Below are 7,606 nucleotides of genomic sequence, written 5' to 3' on the forward strand. Positions count from 1 at the left end.
TTACATAAATTGTCTTTTGTGATACCCAGCGTCAGGGCTCCCTTCTACAGTGGAGGAGTGTGAAGCAGCAGCTGGTAAGCAGGCCCCGTGCACGGTGTGAGCCCACCAGCTCATCGACTTTCCCTTTCTTCTCCCTCTCGCTGAACTCTGCTTCCGCCATTCTCTGCTGGTGCCTGTGCCATGAAAATACCACGCTATCTTCCTTCTCTGAGTTGTTTGTTTCTTTCCCCACTAATCTCTATATTCCTGCTATAACCACTGTCCCCATTCTTGGGGTAATTTTTTATTCTTCAGTTCTCAGTTTAGTCTCGCGAAGGTACATAAAACATCTAGAGTCAGAGCACTTAGGTTCAAATTCTGATTCTATCAATCACTTTAAATAACAGGTAGCTTGGGGTAAGCTATTAAGTCTGTTTTTTCATTGGTAAAATGGGAACAAGGACCTACTCCTTAGGGATTGCTAAGAGGTTTAAATGAGATGTTACATGTACAATGCTCGCTCTGTGCCTGCCAAACAGCAAACACTTTTTTTTTTTTTTTTTTAAAGGGAGAGAGGGTCTCGCTCTGTTGCCCGGGCTAGAGTGGTGGGGCTACTCACAGGAGTGACCACGGCTCACTACAACCTCCAACCCTTAGGCTCAAGAGATCCTCCCTCTTCAGCTTCTCAAGTAGTTGGGACTACAAGTGCACCCCACAGTGCCCGGCAGCAAACACTCTTAAAGTGCTTAACGGTGTTATAAATTGCAGAGCTGTCTGTGTCTCCCTGAATGATAGCATCTATCTCCTTGTTTTGGAAGTGCGTATTTAGGCCGTCGTCTTCTTACATATACCCACTGCTGTCTCCACATCCCAATTGCATCACACAGTGTCCAAGAGTAGAAACTGAGTCTCCTTCACTGCTATATCCTCAATGCCTAAAAATTAGCCCGTTTCATGGTGGAGGACAAACGAATATCGAATGAATACATAGTTATTCCACTTTGCAATCTAATATGGGAAGGAATCAGACAGCATTTCTAATCCAGAGATAAAATCTATAGTCAACAAAAATGATTTAGGGATTTGCTTTTTAGCAGCCCAGAACTGTTGGCACATTTTAAAGTATTTAATATTCTGGTTATTTGAGGCAGATGACTAAGCAGGTTTGAATTCCCTCACCAGGGAACTATGTTCTTTGATGATTTGTTCTTTGGAGACCAAATTCTGTGCAACTGTATATTGATAAAATGAGCTAACAATATGGCCAGGTATTCTTTATTTTGGATCTCACTGATGAAGGTAACGTAAGTTGATAATCAGATTTTCCTTTTGCCAGAATAGCCAAGAAAATATTCTGTTATTTGCTTTCTAAAGTCTCACAAATAATTTAGGAACGAGAAGGCAACATGTGGGAAATTCCATAATAGAACATATATATGTTTTCTTTACAAAATTGGCAGATGCTTATAGCGATTCATATCTGGGGCACCAAGGTTTTCAACTGAATATAACCATTCTCATTTTATGAAGAACCAAAAGGAAAAAAGAGTGATTTGTTTGCTCACTGGGACTTTAATCCCAGGTTTCTTGTCTCATATTATCTTCTTTACAATGCACAGTTTTGCCTAAGCCTGCTGGTGTCCTGTACTGCCCACGGGCTAATCTCATCATATCCCCTAGGACCGACAAGAGTTGGAGCCATCCTCCCCTCATCTTCTACTTTCTGCCTTCTTCTGGGACATGCTATTGATCACCAGGTATCTTATCCTTGAAGAATCTCCTCTCTTCAACTTGAGTTCTACTGCAAAAAGCAGCAACCTGGGGGCCACTTATGGATGGGTGTTACTGAGGTTAGGACAAATCCATAATAAGTTCATTCCCTCTAAGATGTCTACCCTGAAGGATAGTACTTAATTGAGCACATATACTCTACTGGATTTATGTGCTCATCACTTTATAAGTAAGCATTCTGCATGTATGTGCAAAACAAAACAGAACTTAGGAGGATAAAGCATACTGTAAAATGTGGGACTTAAAACTGTATCAGGGAAAGGAGAAGAAAATAAAAATATAAAACCTGATTTTTAAAATTATAAGTACTGGAGTGTGCAGAGGTTTTCAAATGACTTGTTGGTGAATTGTAAATATATAAAGTGTGCAAAGGCATTTTATAATGAAAAATAATGTTTATAATTTTTTACCCATATAATGATTTAAAAATAGAAGAGATCGTCACCTACCCTGATTCTTTAAACAAGCGTTTGCTTGCTTCAGTGATTGTGGGTGAGCTAGATGATCTTGGAGTTCTTTCTGTAATTTAGTCAGTGATACTGAACAGGCTCTACAGCAAGGAAAGAAGGGGAATTGTATAAAGTAAATAAACTTAACAAAGCAGAAGATACATGTACCCAGAGAGTTCAACAATTTAGAATATTTGTCTGATTTTTTTTTAAGTCCAAAAGTAATCTGTATTGATTATAACAGGAAGCTACTTTTCCAAGTTAGAAAATGTACGTGTGTGGTCAAAGCCCTCTTTAAAACAAATGCATTGAAAAATTTAAAAGGTCCTTTGTGGAAATAACAAGTTCCTATATTGCATCTTCATTAACTCTCTGAAAATATTTTAGTCAATTTATACAGTCCTTTAAAAAAGGTAGTATGTGTAAAAATACACACTGATACCTAACTACAAAATTATTTTGCACATCACAAAATTGTACACATGACTGTCATGGATGAAACATGCTAACAATTTTTATTTTATTTATTTTTATTAGTAATTACTTTATTAACAATTTTTAATTTGTTTGCTTTTATTATTTTATGCCTTCATTGGTGAAGATAACGTACATTAGGAACCAGTTTTTCATTTGGCTATACTGTTCAAGAAAATACTCTGTTCTGCGTTTTCTAAATGCTATGAAAGTCACAAAGTAATTTAAAAGACCTCAGTCTTGTGACAACACCATCATCCTTCCGGTCAACACATTTTAGTGATGCTGAGTGTTTTGCGACAGCCTGCAGATGACACAAAATAATCTACGTTATCATCAAATTTCATGTATATACTACTAATAATTTTTCACTGAATGTAGCAACATCTTTTCTGGCTGGGGTTGGGCAGAGGACAGAAGCGCTGTTGAGAGAGAAAAAAAGGGAGAAAAGAGAATGCAAGCTGGCAACTAGTTAATGAAAATCACAATATTATTCTTTTTACATTGGAAATATGCACCCCATCATGTTCAAATGGTGGGGAGTGCAGATCTCTGATAAGACTAAGGGACTGTGGTCGGGGTTAGATGAACGCTTACCATGTGTGACCAAGTGGGAGGAAACTGTGGTGAGACAGGGAAGGAGAGAAATAACTCACTTAGTGTCTGGCATGATGATGTTGAACCTCTTCAGTAATGATTTCTGTGTTGTGTGTGGGTTATGGGAGTCTGATCTTGCTTTATGCCTGCTGCAAAGAAATGCGTTTTGGCTCAGATTAGATTCTGATCACCTCAGTTTGGCACCTAGTTACCGGTATCAGCATTTGCAGTTCATTCCCAGCCATGGGTGCAGTGAGTCTCTGAGATTTCAAAAGCTATAGGATGCAAACCCACATTGCATTCTGGCCTTTGAGGACCATGCCAAATTCCTTGAAGTAATGACAGCTAAGGGTCATAAGGTGGCACTGATTCTACCTATGACTCAGTTTATTACACTGTGTCAGTGGCAGCTCTTGCAAATTAATTTCGCTCGTTACAGCAGAAAATGAATCAGGAAGACAGAATAGGACAAAATGCTTCCACCAAAATTTTATAAGGTATTTAAATCAGAGGAAGCGAAAAAAATCCCTGGCTTTTTCCCAGACACGAAAGAGAAAGAAAAGAGGCAGCTGAGGTAGAAATTCTCATACATTATGCAGATTATTATGATTAAAACCTCCTAAGTAAACTGTGCTGCTGAGTATCCTTTATATTTTGTTTTTGCAAAATCCCCAATGCTTTTGAAATTTGAAAATTCAAACTACTACCCTATGAAACCCTGGAGAACCTGCAGACCAGAAAAGGAAACCTGGCATAATAAGAATAAACAATGATTCTGCTTAAGATGGATGTGAATTGTCAAAAGAAAAGTCCAAGGCAGACAAATTTCAGTCTCTCCAGACCCTTTTCAGACCTTTTCTTCTGACAGCCCCCTAGAGATTTCTGAGGTCTTTCTTGAACAGTTCTGGGAGCTGAGCCCTCTTCGTCAGGAGTTCTCAATGGCCCCCAAGGTGACTTTGTTTTCCCAAAGGGTTTTCATAGCATCCTTACCTGTGGTAAGAATAATTATACTTTCTCTTTAAAGCCTACAAAAGTCCAAATTACATGTCTTTTAAACATTTTTCTGTTGTTTTCCTTTATTTCATGTTTCTGTTCTTGTTTTTAAGGAAGACAATGTATCACATCCTGTATTACCTTCCCCTGATCTCACAGCTTCCGAAAACGGGAACAATCATGGGCTTTGAAGGTAGGCCACGTTGGTGTCACCAGTTTCTATAGCCCTCAGCAAGTCTTTTAATCTTTCCAGGCTTCCATTTTCTCATTTGCGAGATAGGGATTTTCTTATTGTGTGGTTATGTAATGAATGAATTATGTAATGCCTAATAGATATTAATTATTAAGTTTTTAAAACAATCTTTAAAAGAAGTTTTTTTAAAGAAGTTTTAAAGAAGTTTTTTTAAAAGAAGTTTTTTTAAAGAAGTTAGGAACTGGGAGAAGCAATTTCTTAAAAATCTACAAAATTGTTTACCACAAGCCATATTTGTCACCAATATAACAATTTTTTTTCTTTTTTTAATTTATTTATTATTATTATACTTTAAGTTGTAGGGTACATGTGCATAACGTGCAGGTTTGTTACATATGTATACTTGTGCCATGTTGCTGTGCTGCACCCATCAACTCATCATTTACATCAGGTATAACTCCCAATGCAATCCCTCCCCCCTCCCCCCTCCCCATGATAGGCTCCTGTGTGTGATGTTCCCCTTCCTGAGTCCAAGTGATCTTATTGTTCAGTTCCCACCTATGAGTGAGAACATGCGGTGTTTGGTTTTCTGTTCTTGTGATAGTTTGCTAAGAATGATGGTTTCCAGCTGCATCCATGTCCCTACAAAGGACGCAAACTCATCCTTTTTGATGGCTGCATAGTATTCCATGGTGTATATGTGCCACATTTTCTTAATCCAATCTGTCACTGATGGACATTTGGGTTGATTCCAAGTCTTTGCTATTGTGAATAGTGCTGCAATAAACATACGTGTGCATGTGTCTTTATAGCAGCATAATTTATAATCCTTTGGGTATATCCCCAGTAATGGGATGGCTGGGTCATATGGTACATCTAGTTCTAGATCCTTGAGGAATCGCCATACTGTTTTCCATAATGGTTGAACTAGTTTACAATCCCACCAACAGTGTAAAAGTGTTCCTATTTCTCCACATCCTCTCCAGCACCTGTTGTTTCCTGACTTTTTAATGATCGCCATTCTAACTGGTGTGAGATGGTATCTCATTGTGGTTTTGATTTGCATTTCTCTGATGGCCAGTGATGATGAGCATTTTTTCATGTGTCTGTTGGCTGTATGAATGTCTTCTTTTGAGAAATGTCTGTTCATATCCTTTGCCCACTTTTTGATGGGGTTGTTTGTTTTTTTCTTGTAAATTTGTCTGAGTTCTTTGTAGGTTCTGGATATTAGCCCTTTGTCAGATGAGTAGATTGCAAAAATGTTCTCCCATTCTGTAGGTTGCCTGTTCACTCTGATGGTAGTTTCTTTTGCTGTGCAGAAGCTCTTTAATTTAATGAGATCCCATTTGTCAATTTTGACTTTTGCTGCCATTGCTTTTGGTGTTTTAGACATGAAGTCTTTGCCCATGCCTGTGTCCTGAATGGTACTACCTAGGTTTTCCTCTAGGATTTTTATGGTATTAGGTCTAACATTTAAGTAAGTCTCAGGAAACAATATTTAAGAGTAGATGAAAGAGATACTTTTAATCTGAGTCTTCTCATCAGTCTACACCAATTAAATCAGACTTTCTCAGCTTTGGCCATTCCCCAAGTTGCACTTGCAATTCACATTTCAATTCTGTATCTATAGGTGAAAGATATTAATCACATAAATAAAAATACTCTCTTTATTATCCTTCGTTCTTGCCCTCTATTAACATGTATGTTGTTTTCACTTCCCAAAAGGAAGTATCTCTCCAAGCCAAAATGTTGTTGGTCCTGGTTAATATTCTTTTTAAATGGCAACTTTCATTCACTAATTCCAAATTGACTCTTCATTCACAACCCACAGTTTGTGATTATTTGCACTAGTGGATTATTTAATCTTTTATATTTTTCTCTAGTAGCTTTATGTTTATAATCTGACCTGTGAGCTCTAGGACTTGAACCAAGGGTTCCAATGAAAACTCTTTCTGAAACCAATGTCTTGCTGCTGTGGTCACTGTTTCTTGGCCTAAGATGGAGCACTTATTACAATGAAAATTGGGAAGGGCAGTGGGGAGGAGGGATAAAAAGGCATAGTTAATGAGCACAAAAATACAGTTAGATAGAAGGAATAAGAAGTAGTGTGCAATAGCACCATAAGGGTGACTACAATTAGGAAAAACATGCTAAATTTTTCTTTTTTTTTTCTTTCTTTTTTTTTTTTTTTTATTTAGGGAGTCTCGCTCATCCAGGTTGGAGTGCGGTGGCACGATTTCGGCTCACTGCAAGCTCCGCCTACCAGGTTCAAGTGATTCTCCTGCCTCAGCCTCCCGAGTAGCTGGGATTACAAGCATGCACCACCACGCCAGGCTAATTTTTGTATTTTCAATAGAGACAGGGTTTCACCATGTTGGCCAGGGTGGTCTCGAACTCCTGACCTTAAGTTACCCGCCTGCCTCGACCTCCCAAAGTGCTGGGATTACAGGCGTGAGCGACCGCGACCTGCCTGAATTTTTCAAAATAACTTCGGGTGTAGAATTGGATTCTTCCTAACACAAATAAATGATAAAATGCTTGAGGTGATGGATATTCCAATTACCCTTACACGTTGTATGCTTGTTTCAAAATATCACATGTACAACTATTATGTATCCACAGCAATTAAAAATTTAAAAATTAAAAAAACTTTACCACCATGATTCCTTGGTTCCTTGAAATAAACATGACTCAAGTTTCTTTGAATAGTTGTTTTAATTCCAGTTCTCTACTACTGTGGTCTCCAAAGTGCAATGCACAAAACAATCCATTGGGGACAATAATATTTGAACTTCTTGTTGTATTTATTTTTTAACCTAAAAAAGGAAAGCTAATTGCAATGGTTCACACCTGTAATCTCAGAACTTTGTTAGGCTGAGGCAGAAGGATTGTTTGAGGCCAGGAGTTTGAGGCCAGCCTGGGCAATATAGCAAGATCCCGTTTCTAAAAAAATATAGATAAATAAAATTAGCAGGGCATGATGGCACATGCCTGTAATCCTAGCACTTTGTGAGACAGAGGCGGAAGGATTGCTTGAGTGTAGAATTTCAAGACCAGCCTGGGCAACAATAGTGAGACCTCTATCTCTGAAAAAAAAAAAAAAAAAGAAAAAGAAAAAGTGGTGTGTACC

The 7,606-nt window shown here is 38.1% G+C and overlaps 1 long non-coding RNA gene across 1 annotated transcript; it reads left to right on the top strand.

Annotated features, from left to right (window-relative positions):
- The first annotated feature begins 4,151 nt into the window (after positions 1 to 4,151).
- Positions 4,152 to 7,120, top strand: LOC144340932 (uncharacterized). The gene is made up of 3 exons (XR_013417484.1): positions 4,152 to 4,285; positions 4,397 to 4,476; positions 6,675 to 7,120. It is a non-coding gene; the product is annotated as an uncharacterized LOC144340932 (long non-coding RNA).
- The last annotated feature ends 486 nt before the right edge of the window (positions 7,121 to 7,606 follow it).

The sequence above is a fragment of the Macaca mulatta genome, chromosome 5 (genome assembly GCF_049350105.2).
Source record: "Macaca mulatta isolate MMU2019108-1 chromosome 5, T2T-MMU8v2.0, whole genome shotgun sequence".
NCBI lineage: Eukaryota > Metazoa > Chordata > Mammalia > Primates > Cercopithecidae > Macaca > Macaca mulatta.